Below are 11408 nucleotides of genomic sequence, written 5' to 3'. Positions count from 1 at the left end.
TGAAATTATTCTCCATCACAATTAAGACACCAAAGATGACATGTACATCTCTCCAATTTAGTTAATGGAACAATATCTAATTAATTATATTAAAAATGTATTTTTATTCATTAAAAAAAATATATATATATATTTCTACAACATAACTAATTACATATTGTCCGATAAAAAATAAACTAGAGATGATCATATACTACACTATAGTGGAACTTTAATTATGGCTGTGGTCATGCTGGTTGGGCGCCACCATAAACAGCCCCCATGACTACACACTGCCTTCTTCAGTTAGAAGGTTTCCGTTGTTTCCCTCCAACTCATCACTCGTATCTTTGAATTTATAACATGTCAAAAAAGTTTGCTCAAGAGTGAATTTACGGTTGTGTGACTTGAAAATGAAAGATTTTAAAAACGCAATATAGTATTTAGTAAAGTTGTAATTTAAATTTTAGAATTATAGTTTAATATTTAAAAAATAAGACATTTTTAATTATACAATTGCTTGTAATTTAAAAATACAAATTTTTTTACCTTGGTAAAAACACACTTGCAAATAATACACCGGTGGGGGCATTAGCAGTGCCATTGATGGGGTAAGGGTTAACAAAACGCTGCCTGCAAATGCACTACTTAAGGTAATAATCTGATTGATTATGTGTTTTACGTTACATGGTGTTGGACTGTTGGTTTAGGAAAATCCTTGCAAGCGAATATGTGTTGTGTCTCAATTGGCTGTAATTTTCAATTCAACCTATTAAACTAACGGATGTTCTTAGATTAGCTTTGTAGGACATTAGCGGTTGATTATTAAGTCCCACATAAATTGAAATTGAAATTTGTAAAACTCTTATAATAAAACCCATAATTCATTAATGGCATTTATTTTATAAAGTTAATCCAAGAATATCTGTCATTCATGACTTCAAATGGAGAGGATCATGTTCTTTGTTGGTAAAGTCTAGGATACAAAATCAATGTTATTTACTTCATAAGAAGAAAATTCTTTTAATTCAATCTATTAAAATGCTATGTCTTTTGAGTATGTGACTTTTACCCATTCTATTAAAAATATATGTAACAATCACAAACAAATTTCAATTTTTAATAAATTGAATTGGAGAAATTTTATCGGACTGAATTTGGAGAAAAATTTAGGAACATATAAACCCACAAACCCAAGGGCTAGATATATGCTAACCGGCTTAGGAGTTGGGAAAAGAGCCCAATTGGCTGCCCATGTAAACAGTTGGTAAAGCAATTAGTGTTGGATGGGTTGAAGCCCAGCTCATGGATTAATTCATTTCTATTCTATTCAGTCCATGCTGTTTACGTCATCATTGGTTAGGCCCAGTCTCCAAGCGCCACAGCTCTGGGCTTGTTATCTAAGAACATCTCAACTTTCCTTTATCACGACTATCAGAGAGGTGTATTCGTGGGCCGAGAGTGGAATTTATCGTAAATGGGCCTGTAAAATGAAGTATCTTTTTATTTTTTATTTTTTTTTATTCTTATTGATGCACAGAACAAAATATACGTCTCTAAGAGGTAGCTCAATCGGTTAAAAACTAAGCTTCACGAAGTAGAAGTAATTAGATCAAATTTTTCTCCCCTTATGTAAACATGTAAAAAAAAAAAAAAAAAAATGTTCAAATCAAGAAAAAGGAAGACATATTGTCGTATTAATATTCTTCATACGCTAAAATATATAATGTAAAATGTTAGACGTACATGAAAATCATATATGGATGTATATAAGCAAATAATATTTTGTAATAATATATGCAAAACACGTACTGAAGATGCCATCTAGAGTTGGCTCTCTCTCTCTCTCTCTCTAAAAAATACTAAAAAAAATATAAATAAATATAATATATGCTTTAGGAAAACGACCCAACAATCATGAAAAGCAGCATCGTCTCCAAAACCTAATGATCACTCTCAAATTCTGTGGCGTATTCGCGTGAGCATTTGCTGTGCCTTTTGACCGAAGACCAGCACCCCACACACCCACACACAAAAACCAAAACGAACATCATGGTAAACTCTCTTCCCCATAACTGAAACACATGAAAGTACCCTCTCCTTGGATCCCTCAATCTCATCACTTTCAAATGATAAATCCATAAAAAGCACAGGAGAGAGATAGAGAGAGAGATAGGTGGTGGTGGGATAACTTGGGAATATCTATCTATAGATTGTAAGGGACTTTTGGATCTGAGATTTCCCTTACTTTTATGCAAAAAACTCACTTATGAGACAAACAAAAGAGGAAGGAATAGACAGTGACCTTGTGCAAAAGAGCCATTTGTTACCTCCCCTTTTCTTAAAGTCTGCAAAAGTCTCAACTTGTGTGGAAACTTTGTCTTAATTGTTGTCTTTTCTAGATGCCAACAATATAATTCTCCTTTTTTGGTGGGACTCTACTAACAGTTTCTTTCTTTGTTCAAAATCAATGTATACTTGGTATTCGGTGCAAGGAAAGGGGATGCCACCCCTATTGTTTGAATCTTGTCGGCCCAACCCACTTCTAAAGTATAAGAGATTGATCATGAGATCGATTAGAGCTTCAAAGAATCTCCTAATTTTCTTGCCTTTCTTTCCTCCATTCCCTATATATCTTCTTTTACTCATATTCTTCACAATCAAAAGAGGTTATCTTATAAAATTTTGATGATAAAAGAGTAGTATATAACGTCGTTGCTAATTTTTTGTGGAATGTTTGTTGCTTTTTAATTAGCAGCAACAACAACAATGAGAGTCGTCTCGGCATTAAATGTATATTTTAGGGACAACAATTATGATCCCTTAGCTTAAAATGGTAAAAAACCATTGCTCATCAAAAACAATGTATTGTTGCTAATTATGATTAATTAGTAACCACATGCATGTTGCTGCTGACTGTAACAATTAGCAACAACACATGTTGTTACTAATTGCCACATTTAGTTTTTTACATTATAAATGTAATTAAAAGAAATTAAGACATAGTACCGAAAATTATCACCAATGGGCAATGAATATTCCATCTCTATCGATCCGACCACAAAAGAATATACTTCAATTCTTCAAAAATCTACAGTCATCTATTTTCAACTTTTTTTTTTAAATTCCAATCATGCACAGACAATAGACACCAGACAACTGACAAAGCATGAAAAACCTAAGAGCAATTGGCAGATGTTGGGGAGCCATGGCCACTGGCCATCCTAAGAGCTCCCCAAGTACATGAAGTCAAGAACCCACCCTCCATTTCTTTTCCCCACCCCGTACAAAGAAAAAGTCGAACGTGATTTAGATTGCTAAGTCTTCCAGCTTCCCTTTATAATCAGTACTCATGTAAAATCTAAGTAAATGGACAACTTTTTAGTCCAAGTGTCTCTCATTTGCCTTTTTAATTAATAATAGAACTTCCATTTTTTTTTCCTCCTCAACCATACTAATATCTCTTCCTAATTCAATCTAATTATGTCTGCCTTCTTATATTAGGAAAAAAACTTAACACAAAAAAGTTACATAAACAAAACGAAATATTATAAACCTTGGCTTCACGAGCCATATTCTACTTTCTGATTTATAATATAACATGGGTAGATTGTAGGGCTATACTATTCTTTTATCTTTTAAAAATTGATGGGACATTTAAAATTACTGTTGGATCAAAAATCTAATAACGATTCATCCTAAATCTAATGATGTTTTTAAAAGCTACATCAACTTTGAAAAATAAAATGATGATATATATAACATTATACTCAGTAGGGCTAGAGTTGTTTGCCTTAGAAAAAAAAAAAAAAAAATCAATCCGCGTCAAGGGTTTAGAGGATTATTTTAATAACTTTATGAAGAAAGGAAGGGCAAGATATCTGATAAAGCAGATGAAACCCATATCTTGAGAAAGATATTATGATTAGATGAGTTCCCAAAAAGTTATTAATTAGTTATTCATTTAAGGTGGTCTGGAAAGGTTTCCAAAGTGAAGGAAACACGATATATGGCTCCTAATATAAAGAGGGAAAGGGAAAAATAATGTAGAAGGGTGAGGATAAGCCCATTGGCTCCAATAAAGCAAACAAGTTTAATTAATTAATGCCTCAATGAATATGTTTCCTATTCCATAAGGCTTAAGACTGAATTTTGGCCATGCCAGTAGTCCCCGTTGTGATTTTAGACCTAATTCTTTACCATCCCCTTATTGATCAGACAATCACAATGTTTGGGGGGTTGTCCTTATGCGACAAGGCTCCACCAACCACTATAACGTCATTTCTACTCCCTCCCAAAATGCTCCCCAAATTAATTATTTTCGGGTCACCTTTTTTCGTTCAAATTATGTGTGGTGGAGATGCACCAATCCATCATTTTTGCAGAAGACGAAACCCCTTTAATTAATTTGTCTTAATTAATTTCTTGTTAAATGGAGAAGTAGGGAGAATAAGTTTGGGTTCAGGCCAGCCCGACCACCTTAACCCAACCTCACAAATTTACTGTCAAATAAGTTTGGGCCAATCTAAAGCTCACGTGTATGTCCAGAGCCTAAAAGAAGAATGAATATAATTATAAACTTCCTCCTTTTAATTCAGGGTAATAATAACCTTTTTCTATGGTTTGGAGTAAAATGAAATTATCATATTCAGCATCCAATTAACAATGCTCTCAGGTGATGTGCATGCATAATGTTAAATAGGAAACATATATTTAACCGTCATTGATCCTTAATAACACTACAAAAAATAAGCTCAATAACGGCGACAAAATTAAGTTGCCGCTATTGATCGGATATGTTAATGCTAATGGTCGACTATTAGCATAGAATTTTGTGTTGACGCTAATGGTCACATGTACGCATTAGCGGTGAAATTTTTCACATCATTCTTTAATGTGGTTTTTAAAATTACTATTGAATTTGTGATAGGTTAATATTGATTTTTGATTCAATAATAATTTTAAAAGCCACGTCAGAGAGTGAGAGAATGAGAGTGTGTTGAGCGACACTTACTTGAGCAAGTAGAAACAAAAACTTCACTCGACTCTTACTTGATAATTGCTCAAGCAAGTTAACGACAATTTAATTATTTTTAAAATTGGATTTCCTATTTAATGATCTTTATTGTCCTACCTATATATAATTTACTTACATGAAATTTTGATAAGGGAGGGGAAATTCTAAAATCCCTAGAGGTAGAGAGAGAGCCCATTTTCTCCTTTAGCATAAACTTTTATTTACTATGAAATCCTAAATCATTTTTTTTGACAACTGGGGTTTTAATATGGTACCAGAGCGAAAATTCAGTTTAAACTATGTTTTGGTCATTCACTTCCCGTTTTAAATTATATATTCCGTTGTTAGGCTTCAGTACTCATTCACCTTTTCTTAGTAATTACAAGAAAATATTAAGATATTAATTGAATAATTGAGCTTTTGAGGGTCAAACTACAAGCTCAATATGCATTTCATGTGTCTTTAAGTGGAATGACACATTGATCAAATTGGTCAGTTTTGCAACCCAATGTCACTCTTTCCACCCGTATATTTTGTTCTTTTAACTACAAGGACAACTTTTTCTATTTTTGCTATTATTACTTGGAAGGGCAAAAAGAGTGAGCTGTGAGCCAACCGAAGGTACAAAAAGATGCATGTATCAATGTTTACCCCCGTAACAAGGGGGTTAAATTACAGCCACGGGGAGTAAAAAGAGGAGCTTTTCCTTTAGAAAAGCCATCAACTTTCTAGAAATAATTAAGATTTATTTATTATTGCTTTTGTAATGAAGGCACTACTTTACTCTTCCTTCCTGCTTTTGAGGGAAAATTAGATTCCATAATTCTCTTTAATCTAATTAAGATACTATAATAAGTGTTTCCTGACAGGGATATCATGCAATAATAACAAAAGAATCCCCATTTTTCCTCTCTCAAAACAAACTTAATCAAAAAACATTTGCTCCATACACCTAAGGACCCTATGGATTTACTAGAATCATGCATTGAACACTCTTCAATTCAACTGACGTCAAACTTCAACATAATATTCTGGACCTTATTCCGAAATATTCTCAAGTTGGTGACCATTATAACATGGTGCAACTTGGCCTCAACTTATTCCTATTATATATTAGCTGAATATATGTATCTCATTTATAAAGAAAGGAACTTGAGGCTGTTTGCTAAGAAGAACAAAAATGTATCTAACTTTTCGAATTAACTTCTCTACTGGCTTTAAGCCCTTGTATCAACAAATGGCTAATTATATAGCTTTTGGGGTATTATGGATCATGTTAGGTTATCAATTTTTGGCATGATTTGCGAACTCGGCAATGTTAGAGTTGATGAGTTTGACCAATTTAATTAAATGAAACGGGTTAATTAGGGTTAACCTATATTAATAGTTTTATACTTATACCTCGATACGATTTGAACCCGACATAAGGGTTGGTAATTCTTAACACGACCTGTAAATCCGACTGTATTCCGACACAAACCCAAAACAAAATTACTAGGTATGGGTTGAGCTATATGGTCCATTCAATTAATAAATTGGTTGGATTTGAGTTGTGCTATATAGTCTTATACCAATACCTCGACATGATCCAAATCCGACACGTAAACATATATAAATTCCCACCCCTAGCTAGGATCATGTACTGTTAACTAGTTAGCTTCCCTCTCTGGTTTGTAAGCGGGGTGCAGGTTGGCCTCCTTGGAGGCTCTGCTGTTTGCTGGTTGGTTTTCCTCCTAATTGTGCCAGTTCCTTTTGTGATGTTCCCCTGTTGATGCAGTTGCTGTTCTGCTGTTGTAAGTTGGGAGCTGATTGTTGCTGGCTCCTTTTTATTTATTTATTTTAAAAAAAAGTTTATAAACCAAATGAAGAAGAATAAAGTTACATGAGGGCCTTGTTGGGATTTTTACTCGTCCTGCTGCTGGATTCAATATCTTTGCTTAGCTACTCAAACAATAATCACATCAAAGAACTTTTGAAAAGTGCACCTGATCATATTGAAGTTCTGAATTCTTGTCTACAGCTTTAAAAAGAAGAAAATAGTTGTGAGTATGACGAGTAGATATAGATCTAGAAATGTGGAAAGAAGATTAACTTGGCTCCAAAGCAACTATAGCTAGCTATTAGAGAGAAGTAAGCTTCTTCTTTTTTACTGCCTTTTCCCCCCCCATCACTTCCTTTTATTCTTTGTTCCTTTGCGCTCATCCCCGCCCCCTCTTTTCATCTCTCTCGCTCTCTCTCTTACCCTACCAAAGACTACTAAAAGGTAATATGTAGCCTAAACAGGCGTTATATTAAGAGATGCCTGCAAAACTTCAAATTCAAATTGGAGTGAGCAAAACTTTGTCATGCGGTTGTGGACCCATTTTAGTCTTACACAGATGAAAGATTGGTAAAGAATATTTTTCCATATTTTTGATGCAGCAATAACAAGATAAAAATTTTAATTATAGAAACAGTTTTCATAGTCTATAGTTGAGAAGTCGGCCAGTACTAGCTAATTAAATTGATAACTCAGATTATTTACTCAATCATTTTATTAATTATAGTCTATCACATCAGACTTAATTATAAGGAATATGCAGTAAAAACTATAATTAATACACGCACTATACTAAAGATACTACTCATAATAAAGAATTGATTCAATTTTTTTGGTATCTGAGTGCACATCTATTTAGATTGAATGAAATAATGGTATCAATGGGTGCATCTCAAGCTCCCAACATTACGTATTCCCTAAGATATTGCTCTTTGGGTGTCCTTTTCATTTGTGAACCATTAGGCGAACACTAGCTGATTTGTCAAATGGAGACCAAAACATTTGTGAAAACAAATAGAAAAAAACGACAAGAAAAAGTAAACTCAAAAATGGCAACAGTTGTTGGCACTTCACAAGCACACTGCATGTGATGCGTGACTAGACTTCACGACCACATGTATACATGCTTCCCTTTAGTATATTAATTATACACCGAGTGAGAAAAGTTCAACATTAACTAATAGAAAAACTATCACACAATAGTGAAACTGAAACCTAATAATATGATGCCACCTCGGCAAGCAAACAATATTGGGAAGAAGAAAAAAAGGATGAAGATTTAAAAAAAGAAAAGAAGAAAAGAACAATCCTGTAAAAAGAAAGAAAAAGTGGTCTAAAGATAGAGGCTTCTTCAATTCATAAATGGGAAAAAAGTTAGAAAAGAGATAAGTAAAAAGTAGAAGAGAATAATATATAATACTATTTCGTTGGATTTTAGTTTGTGTATGTGGAGAGGGAGAGAGAGAGAGAGAGAGAGAGAGAGAGAAAGAGAGTGATCAAGGGACCTTTAATGTGTTAATTCCCCAAACTAGTCCTAGTCTTTTGAAAAGCCAGAAGCGACAAATTCCCTACTTATGCTTAGGGTTTTAATTTAAAGTAGAGAAGATAATGATCTTTTTGTGATTCTAAAGTAGCAGCATCTTTAAGGTTTAAAGAAGAGATGCTCATCGATGATTTTCTTAACCCTTTAGATTTCTTTTTCTTTTAGCTTTAATTTTTTATTTTATGTTGAACCCAACCCCTATATACCACAACTTTTCAATGCTTTCCAAAGATGAGAATGTTGGGGTTACGAAAATCAAAGAAGGAAAAGTTATTCTTTTGCAAAACGCTTCACAAAGCATGAAAAGTAGTGCTCTTTTGATATTTCTTAGGGAAGATTTTGCTTTTTCCTTCTAAAGCAGAAAAAAGTTGCTTCTCCTTTGCACAACCCTTACGTTATGGATCATACCTTAATGTTATTTTGCATTCCCAACATTCCTTTTTGTATATTAATTATAAGGAGCATTATGCAACAATTTTTTCCTTTTTCCTTTTTATTTTTTATTTTTTTTTATTTCTTAATTATTTATTTGGCACCATACCAATTAAATTCTAGAGAGGACACAACCCACTACCACACACACACACACATAATTTTGTACTCTTTTAATTTTTAATTTCAGATATTGAATTATTTCACATGTTGCTTTCTCCTTTTCCCTTTTTAATTCAAACTTGTTTCTTACAAATTGTCCTAATTATATACATCTTTCATTTTCTACAAAGCTTTTTGAATGAAAGTAGTAGTGTTTGAAGCAGTACTTTTAGTAATCAACAACTAATTTTTTAAAACATTAATGAAAAAAATTGAATTGTGTTTCAAGTTCCCCTTATTTATGCTAAGAATTTAGCTAAAATGATTTGATTAAATAAAAAATGGAACAAAATGTTAGAAAGAAAGAAAGAAAGAAAAACAGTTGTAATAAGTGAAGTGTTTTAATTAACCTAGAAATTAAGAGAATCATTGCTCATGTAGTTAATTTAAGCAACAAAAAGATCAAGTTCAATCAAAGATAAAATCCTTGCTCATGTAGTTAATTAACCTATTTCGGGACAAAGGAAATAATAAACTTTTGATTGACCATAACATTGATGCCACGAAATTCCATGAGATACATTTATTTTGATCCATGCAAGACAGCTAGCTAGCTTTGGCAACTATCTAGCTAGCTTTAAACTTTTGCTTTTCAATTAAAGATATATAAAACTCTTAAGTAGAGAAAAAAATTTCAAGAGAACTTATATAGAATTAGGATTTTTCAGATAATTCAAAATATAAATTGATACATGATTTATTTTCCTGTCATGGTTATGAGTATCCAGTCCAATCATGGAAGCCTGTGGAGGAGATTGATCACTTTGGGGCTTGTAGAGGACTTCCCTATCTGTCCCCTTTCTTTTTTTCTCTCTTTTGTTGTGGTAAAAGGCACAGTCGTGTCATTGGGACAGGCAAAAAATTAAAATAAAATCTACTTGGGCTACCCAACACGCTCGATTGCTTAACATAATGAATATGATTAATGCATGAGTTCTTTATAATTGTCCAAGGTTTGAACTAGCCAAACAAGTAGTGACGGAGTTAGGAGTTTGACTCATTGAGAAAAATTATATGTCAAATTTAATTTGGCTTCGAAATGTTCCTTTGCTACGAGCTATGTAGTTCAAGTGAATTTCAATTAATGCTGAATAGATTTTAGCCGTCCAAACAATCTATCAATAAGCTAGAAACAAATCAAACAAAAGAATAACTAACAACAAGGGCCAATCCAACATCATTATGTATATTTTAACTTAATAGGCAGTGTACATGGCTGTATGTCCCTTCTGGACACCTCCTAACTCTGCTGCTGCCAACAAATGAAATATTTAATTGAAATGAGAGGTGAAATACATAAGGAGATAAGATTTGAACTTAGCTTAGAACCTTTGCTATGATACTATATTAAATTACCAATTATCCAAAAAACTTAAATCGATAAGAAATTATAAATTTATTCATTTAAATTAAGATTTTAATACAAATAAAGCATGTCTTGGGCTCAATTGATCGGAGTTCAATTAAGAACCGTACGCTCGCCCATTTCAATAACTTAGCAAATACATCTTCACAACTCTCTAAGCAAAAAATGACTTGGTCTTGAAGTAATCCCAGCCGACATCTTATATATATATAACAAATGGTAGTTTTCCATCGATGAAACTCAAAATTAAGGATAATATATATATATATATATATATATATATATATATATATATATATATATATATATATATGGTCGCTTTGTAGACAAAGGAAAACTTTAGAAGGGATGCTCACAGTTGGCAGATTGATAACTACATATAAATATATATATATATATATATACATGGAGTGAGTATACGATTTGCTTTGTTTGGAACAAAAGAACAAGTGGAATAAAGTCGAGCCCGTGTTCCACGTACATTAATACCCAAAAGCTTTATAATTCATGTTACTCTTGTTCAGACACAGAGCAGCTGGTAGATGCTCAATAAATTATACGCTTTCCATGATGGAGATAGATGTTAATTAAGTTCATGGAATTGTAATTGCATGGATTGGGAAAACTAGCGAGACGACGACGCTTTACAAATGTTTTATTGCATTAATAAAAAACCTCATCTCATCCTGTGACAAAACCAGTGGCATACACGTACGCATGCTTAATTTATTATATATATATAAAGATGATAACTTAAGTAGTTTAATGCATGAAGCAATAGGGGATGTGCCCAGGAACAACTTCTAGCTTATGCCTTTCCTTTGATTACATGGACATATAAACTATTTTCACCTTTGGCCCCTTCTTTTGATTAAGAAGTTGTCAACTTTTTCACATGCAGCTAGTTGTATCCATCTTTGGTTAGCTTCCCTTGTGAAATCCATGCATTTTTTCTCAAAAATATTCTTGGCATTATTCATTGAATTAGATAAGATTGTACAACTAGGACAAAAGTACGATGGTAGATCTCACTCGATCTAGAAAGAAAGAAAAAAAAAAAAAAATCTATTTAGACTATATTCTGACCCCA

The sequence above is a fragment of the Corylus avellana genome, chromosome 10 (assembly GCF_965113065.1).
Source record: "Corylus avellana chromosome 10, dhCorAvel1.hap1.2, whole genome shotgun sequence".
Classification (NCBI taxonomy): Eukaryota; Viridiplantae; Streptophyta; class Magnoliopsida; order Fagales; family Betulaceae; genus Corylus; species Corylus avellana.
Note: the sequence above shows the minus strand (reverse complement) of the source record.